General features: G+C 34.0%; 1 long non-coding RNA gene across 1 annotated transcript; it reads right to left on the minus strand.

Moving 5' to 3' along the window:
- Positions 1-594: 594 nt before the first annotated feature.
- LOC127946293 (uncharacterized) lies at positions 595-7,195 on the minus strand. Its single transcript, XR_008151061.1, has 2 exons — positions 6,856-7,195; positions 595-1,363 (listed from the first exon to the last, which is right to left on the minus strand). It is a non-coding gene; the product is annotated as an uncharacterized LOC127946293 (long non-coding RNA).
- Between the last annotated feature and the right edge of the window lie 14,244 nt (positions 7,196-21,439).

Genomic DNA, 21,439 nt, shown 5'->3' on the forward strand with positions numbered 1-21,439 from the left:
CACATATAGAACTCATCAATACAAACAACTTTCGTATTGCATGTCATAGGCTCCGCCCAACAGGAAGTTGGCTATTTGGGGTTTATTATTCATATTTGTCGTCAAAGTTGTGGGGGCTTTTGGGGTCCTTAACATACTCAAAAACTCTTGAAAATTTGCACACACTTTGCAATCTGTGGCCTTTAGGAGCCTGCAGAGGCTGGGGCCCGGGCGTGGCACAGGGGCTCTACGGCGCCCCCTGGATCACAGTCAGAAATGTTGATGTATAGCTCACACATACTTGTACATATTCATATGAAACTCAGTACACATATAGATCTCATCGTGCCGAACAACTTTCGTATTGCTTGTCATAGGCTCCACCCAACAGGAAGTCAGCTATTTAGAGTTATGTAAAAAGCGCATGCTCTGGAATTTGAAATACTTGTCATAGGTTTTTTTGCCGATTGCCACCAAACTCGGTCAACGTGATCTCAAGACATTGGGGATGAAAAATTGCCAGGGGATTTTTGATATCTCAAACGGTTTGCTCGTGGCGAGGCGCTGAAATTATGGCGAGAAATGAGAAACAGGAAGTGTCTAATACCATCCACATACATTTCCTGATTTTAATCAAACTTCATCAGATTATTCATTGTATGAGGTCGATCGCATATATGTGACTATTAGGAGTCAAAGTTATAGCGCCACCAACTGGCAGCAGGAAGTGTGTCATTTTCAAAATGCTTTGATTTCAGCAACTTATTTTTACTCGATTAGCTTCAAACTTCATCAGAATAATGTTAAAACACAGCCGATATAAATCTGCTGGGGGGATATTGATATCTAAAAATATTGTTGCCGTGGCAACATGTCAAACTGGACTACTTCTCAGGTGATTTTGAGGCATATAACATGCTTAGAATTTCATCAAACTCAGAACACATATCAGTATTTATGATAACTAGACACTGGCAAAAGTTCATAAGAGGGCGTGGAAGAGGCACTCTATAGCGCCACCTTTTGTCAAAAGTGGGGGGGTTAGTTTTAGCTACAGACACCAAACTCGGTACAAAAATTTTTCTTATCAAGACGGACAACTTTCTAATTCACAGTCATCAGCTACGACCAACAGGAAGTCGGCTATTTTGATTTGAATGTGGATTGTTTTTTACATTTAGCTGTGAATTAATGCATACTGCTCAGAGGAGAGTAACACTATACACACCAAACTTGGTGTACATGTTGAAAAAACATTGAGGAACTTAAATTGTGAATGGGTTTTGGATAGCTTGGATGGTTTTGTCGTGGTGATTTTTTTAAATGACAATAAAGATGGAATTATTAATTTTCCTGCATTTTTAAATTCCAAACACTTCAAAACCTTTTTTCATACAGAAAAAAAGTCATTCTGAGTAAATATGCATAGTTTCATGACTTTACAACACTGTATGGATAACAGAAAATTAAAAAACTGTCAGGCATCTCATATCACTCTGTCCCTCTGTTTGAGTGAGTGTGCTTAGACTTCCATTGTCTGAGAGAAATAGCGCCCCTACAGGTGCAGTTACCGGACTTAAAAAGGGAGGAGACTGTCTTTTGGTTTCACTTTTAAATCGGTTAAAATACAAATAAATACTTGGATTTAATTCACACTGACAAGCTAAACCAACATATATGATTATTATCAGGTCAGGGCTCATCAATAATGGATGTGTGGTCAGTGATATGTGAGAAACACGAGAGATGAATCACCGCTCTGAGCAGGAGCGTGTGGAATGACGAGCTCAGAAAAAAACGAGTTTATTCTTGTTTTATAGCTATTAAAAATAAATTATTGCAGCGATATCACACAATACACCAATTAGAACACACCAAGAGCTAAATTAAGATGTTTTTGAACTGTTTGTGTGAAAATGAAATATTCGCGGCTGCCTATCTGAAATCACTGCCTCCGATCAGCCCGCACAGTGTCACAAGTTCAAAACTAACGAATTTATTCTTGTTTAAGAGCTTTTTAAAATAAATTATTGCCATAAATGCACACAATACATCCATTATAACATAACACGAGCTAAATATAGGTGTTTGTGACCCGTTTAAGTGCGCAAGACTATTTGAAAGCGCGACTGGCAGAATAACATTGATCTCTCGAGCTGCAGGATTCTGCCTTTCGTCGTAAGAACGAACACATCACGGACAAGATTATTTCAAAATACATAATAGCTTGGCTAATATAAACGAAAACAGCCACGTGAACATAAACTGTTGAGAAATAAATCTGAAGTGGATCTACTGGATTTTAATATTAAGTGACCGCATATACCAGCTGCTTCTGTCTTCAATTTTAATCTATATAAAAAATTAAACTCATTCATCTTGGCTGCTTTTTTAATGTGTGTACGTATTTATTTATTATTTTGCTCTAACAAGACTTAATCTATATTTAATTAAATCAAATACATTTTATTTTAAATTTGATTTGTCCATTTCTGCATCTAAACGCCTAAAAACCTAAAACATGCTCTATTATACTATTGTTAGCAATTTCTTTATCGTCCAATTTATCTGGTGTACACACTTTTATTTTCATAATTAACTTGTTTCTTAGATTATATACAGTTACAGTGGTCTATAATAAATATTAACAGGTTTTATTCAAGCTGTTTAGAATGATTGCCGTAGGCTAATTTTTTTAAATGTAAATCCAAAAATAAATGAATAAATAAATAAAAAATAAAAAAACATTGGAAAAGAATAACTGTTGTACTTTTTTATACATTTTGTATAATTTCATAGTTTATGTATTAAAAATCATTTAAGGGGTTTTATAACACTGTAAAATAATGTCTAATTTGTTAAAATTAGCAAATGCATTGAAAACACTTTATAATAACTGCACTCATTAGTAAATAGTCAGTTCATGCTTCATAAAGCCTTGTCCCAATATTAATAGTCAGTAGTAAGCAGTTTATAAATACAGCTATAAATAGCTCATTTATTAAAAAGGAGAGTAAAGAGTCAGTTATCTTCCTATGAAAAATAAAAAAAATAAAAATAAACAAACAACAACACAGATTGATACAGAACTCAGAAATGTTATTGTGTATTTATGATAAAATCAGCTGTAAATGAATTCATACTCCTCCAAGAAGACACAAGTAGTTCACACCAAACTTTTTTAACATGAAGCCATACACTGAAGATGTTAAATTTCGAATGGGTTTAGGATACCTTAAATGGTGTGGCCATAGAGATTTATTAAAGTAACATAAAAAAATACAATAGTTATTTTACTATATCTTTAAAATTTTTAATTCCAACTCTTCATAATTTTTTTATACGTAGAAGTCATCATTTGAAGGAAGCACAGTAAGTTTCATAGCTTTATCATTTTCAAGAGCCAGCATAAAATTAAAACTATCATAACATATAAATCAAGCTTGCAATTCACCAGATGGAGCTATATGATCACTTTTAAATAATTATTGTAGAAACAAGTATGATTTAAATCATTTATAGAAATCTTTCAAAGAAAAATAATATGAATTTTATGTATTTTACTGATAAAATGACCCTCACTTTATTAGAATAACAAGCTGAAGTATTGTGAACTGTAAATTAAGAAATAATTCTTTACAGGCTTTATGGACAGATACGTTTTGAGTGACTCTTGAAGGATCAGCACCACATCCTCTTTTACCAATGTTTAAAGAATGTATCTTACAGAACAGGTGCGGATGAATTTTGAATGGCTTGAATGGTTTTGTCGTGGTGATTTTTTTAAATAACAGTAAAAAAGTAACCAGTAAATGTCTTTTATTTTTTTAAGTGCAGCTTCTAAACACTTCAAAAAAATTTACACATAGAAGACAAGTCATTCTGAGGAAATATGCAAAGTTTCATGACTATACAACACTATATGGATGATAGAAAATTAAAAAACTATCATACATCTGATGTCACTCTGTCCCTCTGTCACTGTGGGTAATGTGTGTGTGTGTGTGTGTGTGTGTGTGTGTGTGTGTGTGTGTGGGTGTGTTAAGTGAATTAGGTGTGAAACTATCAGGGAGCATTTAGTCTCCAGTGCCAACATTTTACAGAACTGCCACTTTCCTGGAGTCTCAGAATTACAATGTTTCAGGTTCTGAGAAATCAAAGATTCCAAAAAATGATTTAATTAGAATACCATGAAGTATTGTGAAATACTATATATTAAGACTTTATATATAGGCTTTATGAACAGATTAGAGTGACTCGTGAAGGACCAGCACCACCTCCTCGTGTCCGATGGTTTGAGGAATATATTTTCCTGAATCTGGGATTAAGATTTAGGAGCTCATTTTTATTCCACCTCCTTTCCTGAAAGTCTGTCTTGCAGAATTGACTAAAAATTAATCTTCACATTAATTTCTAATTATTTTGCAATTATTTTTATCAGTTCTTCTTGACCTGTTTTTTTTTTTTTTTTCTTCTTTTCTGACCTCATGACCCAGTCAGCATTTTTGTACAATGGTCAAGTCTTAACTTATCCATTTCTGTATTGATTTTGTGTTTGATATTTCTCATGGGTTTTTTATAATTTTCGACTTTGAGTTAAAACAGTTTGAGTTAAAACTCTTTTTTAGCGCATTTCATCTGTAAAAGAAAACATGCCTAATAATTCTGCACATGAATATAAGGAGTTTTTCTCTTCCAGCTTTCCTGGACTATTGTATAGCACTCATAAATGATTAAATAAAAAATAATGGTAGTTATTAAGATTGATATGGTTTGGAATGGGTAAATTGTGCTTGGAAAAAAATCACAATAAAACAATATTTTAATGTTTAAGTGTGGAATATTAACTGACATGAATGAATGCTATATAAATATTGTTCATGTTAACATAATGTTTATAAATGAAATCTTATTGTAAAGTGTTACTAAATATATATATATATATATATATATATATATATATATATATATATATATATATATATATATATATATATATATATATATATATATATATATATATATATATAGTGTTCTGTGAATGTGATTTTAAAGTCTAGATGATTCAGATTAACCCTTTAACTGCCGTATCCTTTAAAACCTCACTGCCAGAGGGATATTGTGAATGCATGTGCCCACTGGGCACAGTTTACCTGATGCCACCGGGGTGGCGATGGCATTGGTGGCTTGAGCCCGCCATCGCTGCTTGCAGCTATATTTATTATTAGGGCTCAAGCCTGGAGGGCGAGAGCCCTATTGTTTTCCTTAGGATTATTTGTTATTATTATTATTATTATTTATTCTTCTAATTTTTTTCCAAGGTTTCGGGGGCTTTTGGGGTCCTTAACATGCTTAAAAAGTCTTGAAAATTGGCACACACATTGGAACCTGCGGCCATTAGGGCCGGGCAGAGACTGATACACGGGCGTGGCACAGGGGCTCTACAGCGCCCCCTGGAATACCGAGGGCCATATATCATACATACTTGCACGTAGACACACGAAACTCGGTAAACATGTAGATCTCATCAAACCAAACAACTTTCGTACTGCATGTCATAGGCTCCGCCCAACAGGAAGTTGGCTATTTACAGTTTAGTATTCATATTTTTCGTCAAAGTTGTGGGGGCTTTTGGGGTCCTTAACATACTCAAAAACTCTTGAAAATTTGCACACACATTGGAATCTGTGGCCTTTAGGAGCCTGCAAAAGCTGGGACCCGGGCATGGCACAGGGGCTCTACGGCGCCCCCTGGATCACAGTCAGAAATGTTGATGTATAGCTCACACATACTTGCCAATATTCATATGAAACTCAGTACACATATAGATCTCATCGTGCCGAACAACTTTCATATTGAATATCATAGGCTCCGCCCAACAGGAAGTCAGCTATTTAGAGTTATGTAAAAAGCGCATGCTCTGGAATTTGAAATACTTGTCATAAGTTTTTTACTCAATTGCCGCCAAACTCGGTCAACATGATCTCAAGACATTGGGGATGAAAAATTGCCAGGGGATTTTTGATATCTCGAACGGTTTGCTCGTGGCGAGGCTTTGAAATTATGGCGAGAAATGAGGAACAGGAAGTGTCTAATACTATCCACATACATTTCCTAATTTTAATCAAACTTCATCAGATTATTCATTGTATGATGTCGATCGCATATATGTGACTATTAGGAGTCAAAGTTATAGCGCCACCAACTGGCAGCAGGAAGTGTGTCATTTTCAAAATGCTTTGAATTCAGCATCTTATTTTTACTCGATTTGCTTCAAACTTCATCAGAATAATGTTAAAACACAGCCGATATAAATCTGCAAGGGGGATATTGATACCTAAAAATATTGTTGCCGTGGCAACATGTCAAACTGGAATACTTCTCAGGTGATTTTGAGGCATATAACATACTTAGAATTTCATCAAACTCAGAACACATATCAGTATTAGTGACAGCTAGACACTGGCACAATTTCATAAGAGGGCGTGGAAGAGGCACTCTATAGCGCCACCTTTTGTCAAAAGTGGGGGGGTTAGTTTTAGCTACAGACACCAAACTCAGTACAAAAATTGTTCTTATCAAGACGGACAACTTTCTAATTCACAGTCATCAGCTACGACCAACAGGAAGTCGGCTATTTTGATTTGAATGTGGATTGTTTTTTACATTTAGCTGTGAATTAATGCATACTGCTAAGAGAAGAGTAACACTATACACACCAAACTTTGTCTACATGTTGAAAAAACATTGAGGAACTTAAATTGTGAATGGGTTTTGGATAGCTTGGATGGTTTTGTCGTGGTGATTTTTTTTAAATGACAGTAAAGATGGAATTATTAATTTTCCTGCATTTTTAAATTCCAAACACTTCAAAACCTTTTTTCATACAGAAAAAAAGTTATTCTGAGTAAATATGCATAGTTTCATGACTTTACAACACTGTATGGATAACAGAAAATTAAAAAACTGTCAGACATCTCATCTCACTCTGTCCATCTGTTTGAGTGTGTGTGCTTAGACTTCCATTGTCTGAGAGAAATAGCGCCCCTACAGGTGCAGTTACCGGACTAAAAAAGGGAGGAGACTGTCTTTTGGTTTCACTTTTAAATCGGTTAAAATACAAATAAATACTTGGATTTAATTCACACTGACAAGCTAAACCAACATATATGATTATTATCAGGTCAGGGCTCATTAATAATTGATGTGTGGTCAGTGATACGTGTTTGAGAGATGAATCACTGCTCTGAGCACCAGCGTGTGGAATGGTGAGCTCAGAAAAAACGAGTTTATTCTTGTTTTATAGCTATTAAAAATAAAGTATTGCAGCGATATCACACAATTCAGCAATTAGAGCACACCAAGAGCTAAATTAAGATGTTTTTGAACTGTTTGTGTGAAAATGAAATATTCGCGGCTGCCTATCTGAAATCACTGCCTCCGATCAGCGCGCACAGTGTCACAATTTCAAAACTAACGAATTTATTCTTGTTTAAGAGCTTTTTAAAATAAATTATTGCCATAAATGCACACAATACATCCATTATAACACAACACGAGCTAAATGCAGGTGGTTGTGACCCGTTTATGTGTGCAAGACTGTTTGAAAGCGCGACTGGCAGAATAACATTGATCTCTCGAGCTGCAGGATTCTGCCTTTCGTCGTAAGAACGAACACATCACGGACAAGATTATTTCAAAATACATAATAGCTTGGCTAATATAAACGAAAACAGCCACGTGAACATAAACTGTTGAGAAATAAATCTGAAGTGGATCTACTGGATTTTAATATTAAGTGACCGCATATACCAGCTGCTTCTGTCTTCAATTTTAATCTATATAAAAAATTAAACTCATTCATCTTGGCTGCTTTTTTAATGTGTGTACGTATTTATTTATTATTTTGCTCTAACAAGACTTAATCTATATTTAATTAAATCAATTACATTTTATTTTACATTTGATTTTTCCGTTTCTGCATCTAAACGCCTAAAAACCTAAAACATGCTCTATTATACTATTGTTAGCAATTTCTTTATCGTTCAATTTATCTGGTGTACACGCTTTTATTTTCATAATAAACTTGTTTGTTAGATTATACACAGTTATAGTGGTCTATAATAAATATTGACAGGTTTTATTCAAGCTGTTTAGAATGAATGCAGTAGGCTAATTTTTTAAAATGTAAATCCAAAAAAAAAAAAAAAAAAAAAACATTGGGAAAGAATAACTTGTACTTTTTTATACATTTTGTATAGTTTCATAGTTTATGCATTATAGTTATAAAAACAAACAAATTTAGCCACTCACATAGAAATCTTGGGCCTTATCCTTTTCTGACAGTTTTAGGGATTTTTAAAAATCCTAAAAAACCTTATTTGTGCTGCATATAATAATTTCAAACTAATTTGATACTGACCTCTGACATCCTGGGACATGATATTTATTTGAATTTACATAATCTCATGGATGTAACAGTAAATCTGTTCAGCTCACAGATCAAGACTAAGCTGTAATACAAGCAGAACTTTCACAAATGCTTGTAGGCCAATAAAATCATTACAAAACACTTACAAATCATTTAAGGGATTTGATAACACTGTAAAATAATATTTAATTTGTTAACATTAGCAAATGCATTGATAACACTTTATAATAACTTCACTCATTTGTAAATAGTCAGTTCATGCTTCATAAAGCCTTGTCCCAATATTAATAGTCAGTAGTAAGCAGTTTATAAATACAGCTATAAATAGCTTGTTCTTGGTTTATAAGCACATTTATTAAAAAGGAGAGTAAAGTGTCAATTATCTTCCTATGAAAAATGAAAATAAACAAACAACAACACAGATTGATACAGAACTCAGAAATGTTATTGTGGATTTATGATAAACTCAGCCTGTAAATGAATTCATTCTCCTCCAAGAAGACACAAGTAGTTCACACCAAACTTTTTTAACATGAAGCCAATATACTGAAGATGTTAAATTGCGAATGGGTTTAGGATACCTTAAATGGTGTGGCCATAGCGATTTATTAAAGTAACATAAAAAATACAATAGTTATTTTACTATATCTTTAAAATTTTTAATTCCAACTCTTCATAATTTTTTATATACGTAGAAGTCATCATTTGAAGGAAGCACAGTAAGTTTCATAGCTTTATCATTTTCAAGAGCCAGCATAAAATTAAAACTATCATAACATATAAATCAAGCTTGCAATTCTTAGTACCAATAATGGCCACCAGATGGAGCTATAGGATTACTTTTAAATAATTATTGTAGAAACAAGTATGATTTAAATCATTTATAGAAATCTTTCAAAGAAAGATAATATGAATTTTATGTATTTTACTGATAAAATGACCCTCACTTAATTAGAATAACAAGCTGAAGTATTGTGAACTGTATATTAAGAATAATTCTTTATAGGCTTTATGGACAGATACGTTTTGAGTGACTCTTGAAGGATCAGCACCACATCCTCTTTTACCACTGTTTAAAGAATGTATCTTACAGAACAGGTGCGGATGAATTTTGAATGGCTTGAATGGTTTTGTCGTGGTGATTTTTTGAAATAACAGTAAAAAAGTAACCAGTAAATGTCTTTTATTTTTTTAAGTGCAGCTTCTAAACGCTTCAAAAAAATGTACACATAGAAGACAAGTCATTCTGAGGAAATATGCATGGTTTCATGACTATACAACACTATATGGATGATAGAAAATTAAAAAACTATCATACATCTGATGTCACTCTGTCCCTCTGTCACTGTGGGTAATGTGTGTTTGTGTGTGTGTTAAGTGAATTAGGTGTGAAACTATCAGGGAGCATTTAGTCTCCAGTGCCAACATTTTACAGAACTGCCACTTTCCTGGAGTCTCAGAATTACAATGTGTCAGGTTCTGAGAAATCAAAGATTCCAAAAAATGATTTAATTAGAATACCATGAAGTATTGTGAAATACTATATATTAAGACTTTATATATAGGCTTTATGAACAGATTGGAGTGACTCGTGAAGGACCAGCACCACCTCCTCTTGTCCGATGGTTTGAGGAATATATCTTCCAGAATCCGGGATTAAGATTTAGGAGCTCATTTTTATTCCACCTCCTTTCCTGAAAGTCTGTCTTGCAGAATTTACTAAAAATTAATCTTCACATTAATTCCTAATTATTTTGCAATTATTTTTGTCAGTTCTTCTTGACCTGTTTTTTTTTCTTCTTCTTTTCTGACCTCATGACCCAGTCAGCATTTTTGTACAATGGTCACGTCTTAACTTATCTATTTCTGTATTGCATTTGTGTTTGATATTTCTCATGGGTATTTCATAATTTTCGACTTTGAGTTAAAACAGTTTGAGTTAAAACTCTTTTTTAGCGCATTTCATCTGTAAAAGAAAACATGCCTAATAATTATGCACATGAATATAAGGAGTTTTTCTCTTCCAGCTTTCCTGGACTATTGTATAGCACTCATAAATGATTAAATAAAAAATAATGGTAGTTATTAAGATTGATATGGTTTGGAATTGGTAAAATGTGCTTGGAAAAAAAATCACAATAAAACAATGTTTTAATGTTTAAGTTTGGAATATTAACTGACATGAATGAATGCTATATAAATATTGTTCATGTTAACATAATGTTTATAAATGAAATCTTATTGTAAAGTGTTACTAAATATATACATATATAAATATATATATATATATATATACATATATATATATATATATATATATATATATACATATATATATATATATATATATATATATATATATATATATATATATATATATATATATATATATATTGTTCTGTGAATGTGATTTTAAAGTCTAGATGATTCGGATTAACCCTTTAACCGCCATATCCTTTAAAACCTCACTGCCAGAGGGATATTGTGAATGCATGTGCCCGCTGGCCACAGTTTACCTGATGCCACCGGGGTGGCGATGGCATTGGTGGCTTGAGCCCGCCATCGCTGCTTGCAGCTATATTTATTATTATTATTTTTATTTTTTATTAAACCTTCCGGGGTGTTTTGGGGGCCTTAACATGCTCAAAAACTCTTGAAAATTGGCACACACATTGGAATCTGCGGCCATCAGGACGCCGCAGAGGCTGGGACCCGGGCGTGGCACAGGGGCTCTACAGCGCCCCCTGGAAGACAGTCAGAATTCTTGAACCATAGCTCACACACACTTGCATGTATTTATATCAAACTCGGTACACTTATAGATCTCATTGAGCCGAACAACTTTCACACTTTATGTCATAGGCTCCGCCCAACAGGAAGTCAGCTATTCAGGGCTGTTTAAAAAAAGCATGCTCTGGAATTTGAAATACTCCTCTGAGGTTTTCAACCCGTTCGCCACGAAACTCGGTGAACATGATCTCAAGACATTGAGGATGAAAAATTGCGAGGGGATTTTTGATATCTCGAACGGTTTGCCCGTGGCGAGGCATGGAACTTATGGCGAGAAATGAGAAACAGGAAATGTCTAATAACATCCACATACATTTCCTGAATTTGATCAAACTTCATGGGTTTGTTCGTTGTATGATACCGATTGTATATATGTGACTATTAAGAGTCAACGTTATAGCGCCACCAACTGGCAGCAGGAAGTGTGTCATTTTCCAAATGCTTTGAATTCAGCATCTTATTTTTACTCGATTTACTTAAAACTTCATCAGAATAATGACAAAACACGGCCGATGTAAATCTGTTGTGGGGATATTGATATCTGATATAGTGTTGCCATGGCAACGTGTCAAACTTGAATGTTCTGTTATGGTGAGTTTGAGGCAGACAACAAGCTCAGATTTACATGAAACTCAAAACACATATCAGTATTCTTGATAGCTAGACAATGGCAAAAGCTTTTAAAAGGGTGTGAAGGAGGCACTCTATAGCGCCACCTTTTGTCAAAAGTGGGGGGGTTAGTTTCAGCTACAGACACCAAACTTGGTACATAAATTGTTCTTTTCAAGACGGACAACTTTCTAATTCACAGTCATCAGCTACGATCAACAGGAAGTCGGCTATTTTGATTTGAATGTGTATTTTTGAGATTTTACAGTTGTGAATTAATGAATACTCCTCACAGGGGAAGTACACTATACACACCAAACGTTGTCTACATGAAGAAAAAACATCGAGGAACTTAAATTGCGAACAGATTTTGGTTAGCTTGAACGGTTTTGTCGTGGTGATTTTTTGAAATGACAGTAAAAAGTGAAACATTAATCGTCTTGTATTTTTAAATTGCAGCTTCCAAACCTTTAAAAAACATTTTTAATTTAGAAAACCAGTGATTCTGAGGAAATATGCATAGTTTCATGACTTTACAGCACTGTATGATTAAAAGAAAATTAAAAAACTGTCAGACATCTGATCTCACTCTGTCACTCTGTGTGCTGACTCTGTGTGTGTGTGTGAGTGTGAGTGGGGGAGGGGTGTGAGCTGAGTGGCAGACAGACAGAGAGAGAGAGAGAGAGAGAGAGAGAGACTTAAACATCTCTTTAATCACCAGAAAAAAAACTGTATTTTAAATAGTAATTTTTTTGTTGTTGTTGCTAATTGTGCTGTTATCATTACATCTTAAGAAATATCTTAGGCCTTATCCTTTTCTGACAGTTTCAGGGATTAAAAAAAATCCTAAAAAACCTTATTTGTGCTGCAAATAATAATTTCAAACTCATTTGATACTGACCTCTGTCACCCTGTGACATGACATTTATTTGAATTTACATAATCTCAAGGATGTAACAGTAAAACTGTTCAGCTCACAGATGAAGACTAAGCTTTAATGCAAGCAGAACTATTTCACAAATGCTTATAGGTTAATGAAATCATAACAAAACACTTTTAAATTATTTAAGGATTTGGTAACACTTTAAAATAATGTCTCAATTGTTAACATTAGTAAATGCATTGGTAACACTTCATAATAGCTGCAATTCTTAGCTAAGCATTAGTAAATAGTCAGTTCATGCTTTATATAGCCTTCTCCCAAAATTAATATTTTAGTAAGCATTTTATAAATACAGCTATAATTAAATTGTTCATGGTTTATATGCACATTTATTTTGAGGAGATTAAAGGCTGTAATCTCCCTAAAAAAATGTAAAATAAAAAATAAAATAAATAAAATAAACAAACACAGAACTCATAAATATTTATTTCAAGATGCAATAAAAGAAAACTGTACACTTGAATTTATATATATATATAAATATATATATATATATATATATATATATATATATATATATATATACACACACACAATTGCATAAGTTTATATTTAAAAATGTTTAGCAAGTGTACAGCTAATAATAATAATAATGCATTTTATTTAGTTTTAGCTACAGACACCAAACTCGGTACTTAAATTGTTCTTATCAAGACGGACAACTTTCTAATTCACAGTCATAAGCTACGATCAACAGGAAGTCAGCTATTTTGATTTGAATGTGTATTTTTGAGATTTTACAGTTGTGAATTAATGCATACTCCTCACATGGGAAGTACACTATACACACCAAACTTTGACTACATGAAGAAACAACATCGAGGAACTTAAATTGCGAACGGATTTTGGTTAGCTTGAACGGTTTTGACGTGGTGATTTTTTGAAATGACAGTAAGAAGGGAAACATTAATTGTATTGTATGTCTAAATTGCAGCTTCCAAACACTTCAAGGCATGTTTTCATACAGAGATCAAATCATTATGAGGAAATATGCATAGTTTCATGACTTTACAACACTGTATGGATAAAAGAAAAGAAAAAACTGTCAGACTTCTCAACTGACATGATCTCACTCTGGCCACTCCGTCTGTGTGAGGAAAGGGAGGGGGAGAGGGAGGGGGAGTGTGAGTGTGAGGGGGTTGGTGACTGTGAATCTTTGGTGACTGACAGTGTGTGTGGATTGTAGGGAGGGGCTGTCTGGCAGAGAGAGAGAGAGAGAGAGAGAGAGAGAGACCTAATCATTCCTTTAATAATCAGGAAAAAAAATCTATATTTTAAATTGTTATTGTTTTTGTTGTTGCTAATGGTGGTGTTTTTTTCCTTTCATTACAGGTTAAGAAATCTCTTAGGCCTTATCCTTTTCTGACAGTTTTTGGGATTTAAAAACATCCTAAGAAGCCTTATTTGTGCTGCAAATTATAATTTCAAACTCATTTGATACTGACCTATGACAACCTGTGACATGACATGACATTTATTAATCTCATGGATGTAACAGTAAAACTCTTCAACTGACAGATTAAGCTGCAATGCAAGCAAAACTATTTCACAAATGCTTATAGGTCATTAAAATCATTACAAAACACTAATAAATTATTAAAGGGTTTGGTAACACTGTATAATAATGTCTAATTTGTTAACATTAGTAAATGCATTGGTAACACTTTATAATAACTGCACTCATTAGCTAAGCATTAGTAAATAGTTCATGATTATAAAGCCTTTTCCCTTAATAATAGTCATTATTAAGCAGGAATACATCTCTAATTACATTGTTCTTGGTTTAAAAGCACATATATTACAAAGGAGATTAAAGTTTCAGTTGTCTTATAAAATAAATCAATAAACACAACCCAGTTTGATTCAGAATTCAGAAATATTTATTTCAAGATGCAATAAAAGGAAACTGTACACTTGAAAAGGTTTTGAGCGATTCTTGAAGGACTAGCATCACCTTCACTTGTACGATGGTTTGAGGAATATATCTTCCAGATAGTACCGCCGCTCCCTATATGCAGAGTATGCAGTCTTCGTAGAGCACCAACTCCCAGAGGGGGCACCAGTTGCTCAAAAAAAACAAAACAAATATGCGCCATTCTCCCATCCGCGTTCGCGACCACTCAATAGCATTTGAGAAGAAAGACTTGTAGTCACAAAACAATTGTAATGTGTTCATATAGGTGTCAGCTACAATGCACACCTTATACATTTTTTATACATTTTAAAATAAAGTGTTACTAAAGTTATATATATTGTTCTGTGTATGTGATTTCAAAGTCTAGATTGGTCGGATTAACCCTTTAACTGCCACATCCCTTAAAACTTGATTGTCAGAGGGTTACTGTAAATGCTTATGCCCGCTGGGCACAGTTTTCCCGATGCCACCAGGGTGGCGTTGCACTGATGGCTTGAGCCCGACATCGCTGCTTGCAGCTATATTTATTATTATTTTTCTTCAAGGTTTCGGGGGCTTTTGGGGTCCTTAACATGCTCGAAAACTCTTGAAAATTGGCACACAGATTGAAACCTGCGGCCATTAGGGCCGGGCAGAGACTGATACACGGGCGTGGCACAGGGGCTCTACAGCGCCCCCTGGAATACTGAGGGCCATATATCATTCATACTTGCACGTAGACACATGAAACTCGGTACACATGTAGATCTCATTAAACCAAACAACTTTCTTACTGCATGTCATAGGCTCCGCCCAACAGGAAGTTGGCTATTTAAGGTTTAGTATTCATATTTTTCGTCAAAGTTGTGGGGGCTTTTGAGGTCCCTAACATACTCAAAAACTCTTGAAAATTTGCACACACTTTGGAATCTTTGCCCTTTAGGAGCCTGCAGAGGCTGTGACCCGGGCGTCCCACAAGGGCTCTACAGCGCCCCCTGGAACACAGTCAGAAATGTTGATGTATAGCTCACACATACTTGCACATATTCATATGAAACTCAGTACACATATAGATCTCATTGTGCCGAACAATTTTCGTATTGCATGTCATTGGGCTCCGCCCAACAGGAAGTCAGCTATTTAGAGTTATGTAAAAAGCGCATGCTCTGGAATTTGATATACTTGTCATAGGATTTTTACCCGATTGCCACCAAACTCGGTCAACATGATCTCAAGACATTGGGGATGGAAAATTGCCAGGGGATTTTTGATATCTCGAATGGCTTGCTCGTGGCGAGGCGTTGAAATTATGGCGAGAAATGAGAAACAGGAAGTGTCTAATACCATCCACATACATTTCCTGATTTTAATCAAACTTCATCAGATTAATCGTTGTATGATGTCGATCGCATATATGTGACTATTAGGAGTCAAAGTTATAGCGCCACCAACTGGCAGCAGGAAGTGTGTCATTTTCAAAATGCTTTGAATTCAGCATCTTAATTTTACTCGATTTGCTTCAAACTTCATCAGAATAATGTTAAAACACAGCCGAAATGAATCTGCTGGGGGTATATTGATATCTAAAAATATTGTTGCCGTGGCAACATGTCAAACTGGAATACTTCTCAGGTGATTTTGAGGCATATAACAGGCTTAGAATTTCATCAAACTCAGAACACATATCAGTATTAGTGACAGCTAGACACTGGCAAAAGTTCATAAGAGGGCGTGGAAGAGGCACTCTATAGCACCACCTTTTGTCAAAAGTGGGGGGGTTAGTTTTAGCTACAGACACCAAACTCGGTACATAAATTGTTCTTATCAAGACGGACAACTTTCTAATTCACAGTCATCAGCTACGACCAACAGGAAGTCGGCTATTTTGATTTGAATGTGGATTTTTTTTACATTTAGCTGTGAATAAATGCATACTGCTCAGCGGAGAGTAACACTATACACACCAAACTTTGTCTACATGATGCCAAAACATTGAGGAACTTAATTTGCCAAAGGATTTTGGATAGCTTGAACGGTTTTGACGTCGTGATTTTTTTAAATGACAGTAAAAAGGGAATTATTAATTGTCCTGCATTTTTAAATTCCAAACACTTCAAAACCTTTTTTCATACAGAAAAAAAGTCATTCTGAGTAAATATGGATAGTTTCACGACTTTACAACACTGTATGGGTAACAGAAAATTAAAAAAATGTCAGACATCTCATCTCACTCTGTCCCTCTGTTTGAGTATTATGTGCTGAGACTTACAGTGTCTGAGAGAAAATGCGCCCCTACAGGTGCAATTCCTGAAAGGGAAATTCGACTGAAAGGGAGGAGACTCTCTTTTAGTTTCATTTTTAAATCGGTTAAAATACAAATAAATACTTAGATTTAATTCACACCGACAAGCTAAACCAACATATATGATTATTACCGGGTCAGGGCTCATTAAAAATTGATGTGTGGTCAGTGATACGTGAGAAACACGAGAGATGAATCACCGCTCTGAGCAGGAGCGTGTGGAATGATGAGCTCAGAAAAAAACGAGTTTATTCTTGTTTTATAGCTTTTAAAATTAAAATATTAAAGCGATATCACACAATTCACCAATTAGAACACACCAGGAGCTAAATTCAGATGTTTTTGAACTGTTTGTGTGAAAATGAAATATTTGCAGCTGCCTATCTGAAATCACCGCCTCCGATCAGCGCGTACAGAGTTGAAAACAAACGAATTTATTCTTGTTTAAGAGCTTTTTCAAATAAAATATTGCCATAAATGCACACAATACACCCATTATAACACAAGAGCTAAATGCAGGTGTTTGTGACCCGTTTAAGTGTACAAGACTATTTGAAAGCGCGACTGGCACAATATCTCTCGAGCTGCAGGATTCTGCCTTTCGTCGTACGAACGAACACATCACGGACAAGATTATTTCAAAATACATAATAGCTTGGCAAATATAAACGAAAACAGCCACGTGGACATAAACTGTTGAGAAATAAATCTGAAGTAGATCTACTGGATTTGAATATTAAGTGACGCATATATACCAGCTGCTTCTGTCTTCAATTTTAATCTACATATAAAAAAGGAAACTCATTCATCTTGGCTGCTTTTTAATGTGTGTACGTATTTATTTATTTATTATTTTGCTCTAACAAGAATTAATCTATATTTAATTAAATCAATTACATTTTATTTTACATTTGATTTGTCCATTTCTGCATCTAAACGCCTAAAAACCTAAAACATGCTCTATTATACTATTATTAGCAATTTCTTTATCGTCCAATTTATCTGGTGTACACACTTTCATTTTCACAATAAATTTGCTTGTTAGATTTTACACAGTTACAGTGGTCTATAATAAATATTAACAGGTTTTATTCAAGCTGTTTAGAATTATTGCAGTAGGCTAATTTTTTTAAATGTAAATCCAAAAAAATAAATAAATAAAAAACATTGGAAAACAATAACTGTTGTACTTTTTCATACATTTTGTATAATTTCATAGTTTATGCATTATAGTTATAAAAACAAATAAATTTAGCCACTCACATAGAAATCTTAGGCCTTATCCTTTTCTGACAGTTTTAGGGATTTTTTAAAATACAAAAAAACCTTATTTGTGCTGCAAATAATAATTTCAAACTCATTTGATACTGACCTCTGACATCCTGTGACATGATATTTATTTGAATTTACATAATCTCATGGATGTAACAGTAAATCTGTTCAGCTCACAGATCAAGACTAAGCTGTAATGCAAGCAGAACTTTCACAAATGCTTGTAGGTCAATAAAATCATTACTAAACAAAAATCATTTAAGGATTTGATAACACTGTAAAATAATGTCTAATTTGTTAACATTAGCAAATGCATTAATAACACTTTGTAACAACTGCACTCATTAGTAAATAGTCAGTTCATGCTTTATAAAGCCTTGTCCCAACATTAATAGTCATTAGTAAGCAGTTTATAAATACAGCTATAAATAGTTTGGTTTATAAGCACATTTATTAAAAAGGAGAGTAAAGGGTCGGTTATCTTCCTATGAAAAATAAAAAAATAAAAATAAACAAACAACAACACAGATTGATACAGAACTCAGAAATTTTATTGTGGATTTATGATAAAATCAGCCTGTAAATGAATTCATACTCCTCCAAGAAGACACAATTAGTTCACACCAAACTTTTTTAACATGAAGCCAATATACTGAAGATGTTAAATTGCGAATGGGTTTAGGATTCCTTAAATGGTGTGGCCATAGCGATTTATTAAAGTAACATAAAAAAATACAATATTTATTTTACTATATGTTTAAAATTTTTAATTCCAACTCTTCACAATTTTTATATACGTAGAAGTCATCATTTGAAGGAAGCACAGTAAGTTTCATAGCTTTATCATTTTCAAGAGCCAGCATAAAATTAAAACTATCATAACTTATAAATCAAGCTTGCAATTCTTAGTACCAATAATGGCCACCAGATGGAGCTATAGGATTACTTTTAAATAATTATTGTAGAAACAAGTATGATTTAAATCATTTATAGAAATCTTTCAAAGAAAAATAATATGAATTTTATGTATTTTACTGATAAAATGACCCTCACTTAATTAGAATAACAAGCTGAAGTATTGTGAACTGAATATTAAGAATTATTCTTAATAGGCTTTATGGACAGATACGTTTTGAGTGACTCTTGAAGGTTCAGCACCACATCCTCTTTTACCACTGTTTAAAGAATTTATCTTACAGAACAGGTGCGAATGAATATTGGATAGCTTGAATGGTTTTGTCGTGGTGATTTTTTTAAATAAAAGTAAAAAAGTAACCAGTAAATGTCTTTTATTTTTTTAAAGTGCAGCTTTTAAACACTTCAAAAATATGTACACATAGAAGACAAGTCATTCTGAGGAAATATGCATAGTTTCATGACTATACAACACTATATGGATGATAGAAAATTAAAAAACTATCATACATCTGATGTCACTGTGGGTAATGTGTGTGTGTGTGTGTGTGTGTGTGTGTGTTTGTGTGTGTGTTAAGTGAATTAGGTGTGAAACTATCAGGGAGAATTTAGTCTCCAGCGCCAACATTTTACAGAACTGCCACTTTCCTGGAGTCTCGGAATTACAATGTGTCAGGTTCTGAGAGATCTAAGATTCCAAAAAATGATTTAATTAGAATACCATGAAGTATTGTGAAATACTATATATTAAGACTTTATATATAGGCTTTATGAACAGATTAGAGTGACTCGTGAAGGACCAGCATCACCTCCTCTTGTCCGATGGTTTGAGGAACATATCTTCCAGAATCCGGGATTAAGATTTAGGAGCTCATTTTTATTCCACCTCCTTTCCTGAAAGTCTGTCTTGCAGAATTGACTAAAAATTAATCTTCACAATTTTTTGTACAATGGTCAAGTCTTAACTTATCCATTTCTGTATTGCATTTGTGTTTGATATTTCTCATGGGCTTTACAGTTTGAGTTAAAACTCTTTTTTAGCGCATTTCATCTGTAAAAGAAAACATGCCCAATAATTCTGCACACATGAATATAAGGAGTTTTTCTCTTCCAAATAATGGTAGTTATTAAGATTGATATGGTTTGGAATTGGTAAAATGTGCTTGGAAAAAAATCACAATAAAACAATGTTTTAATGTTTAAGTTTGGAATATTAAGTGACATGAATGAATGCTATATAAATATTGTTCATGTTAACATAATGTTTATAAATGAAATCTTATTGTAAAGTGTTACTCAAGTTATATATATATATATATATATATATATATATATATATATATATATATATATATATATATATATATATATATATATTGTTCTGTGAATGTGATTTTAAAGTCTAGATGATTCGGATTAACCCTTTAACTGCCATATCCTTTAAAACCTCACTGCCAGAGGGATATTGTGAATGCATGTGCCCGCTGGGCACAGTTTACCTGATGCCACCGGGGTGGTGATGGCATTGGTGGCTTGAGCCCGCCATCGCTGCTTGCAGCTATATTTGAAGAGTTCAGATGCAAAAACCTCTAAATGCCATCTGAAATTTTCATCTAAAATTAGGATTTTTATCAAGGTCCTATGCTTGGGTTGAGTCATTTTACTTTAATTGTGATGTGCAGGTCCTTTTCCAGGCTAGTAAAGTGAAATAACTGAATATAAATATAGGAGCCTGATAAAAATCCTAATTTTAGATGAAAATTTCAGATGGCATTTAGAGGTTTTTGCATCTGAACTCTTCGTTTATTATTATTATTCCGCTTCTCCAAAATGAATCGCATTTTTGAGGGCCTAAACATGCTCAAAAAGTCACCAAATTTTGCACACACCTCCGAACTGGCGAAAATTTACGTCTGATATGGGTTTCAGAAGTGGGCGTGGTAAAATGGCTCGACAGCGCCACCTATGCACGTTCAGCGGTGTGCGCCTCGAGCTACATTTCACGTACATGTATGAAAATCGGTACACACATATAACACATCAATACCTACAAAAAAGACTCTTGGAGCATAATTCTAAACCCAACAGGAAGTCGGTTATTTTTAATATTATTAGCAAATTTTGTGTCATTTTTGCCATTTCCATGCATTGTATTTTAACGAACTCCTCCTAGAGATTTCTTCAAATCAACTCCAAATTTGGTATGCCTAATCTAAAGGCCTTTGCGATGTTAAATTGCGAAGATTTTGAGTTTTCGTTGAAGGGCGTGTCCGTGGCGGCCTGGCGAATTTCGATGACTCGCCA

The sequence above is a fragment of the Carassius gibelio genome, chromosome A24 (assembly GCF_023724105.1).
Source record: "Carassius gibelio isolate Cgi1373 ecotype wild population from Czech Republic chromosome A24, carGib1.2-hapl.c, whole genome shotgun sequence".
Taxonomy (NCBI): domain Eukaryota; kingdom Metazoa; phylum Chordata; class Actinopteri; order Cypriniformes; family Cyprinidae; genus Carassius; species Carassius gibelio.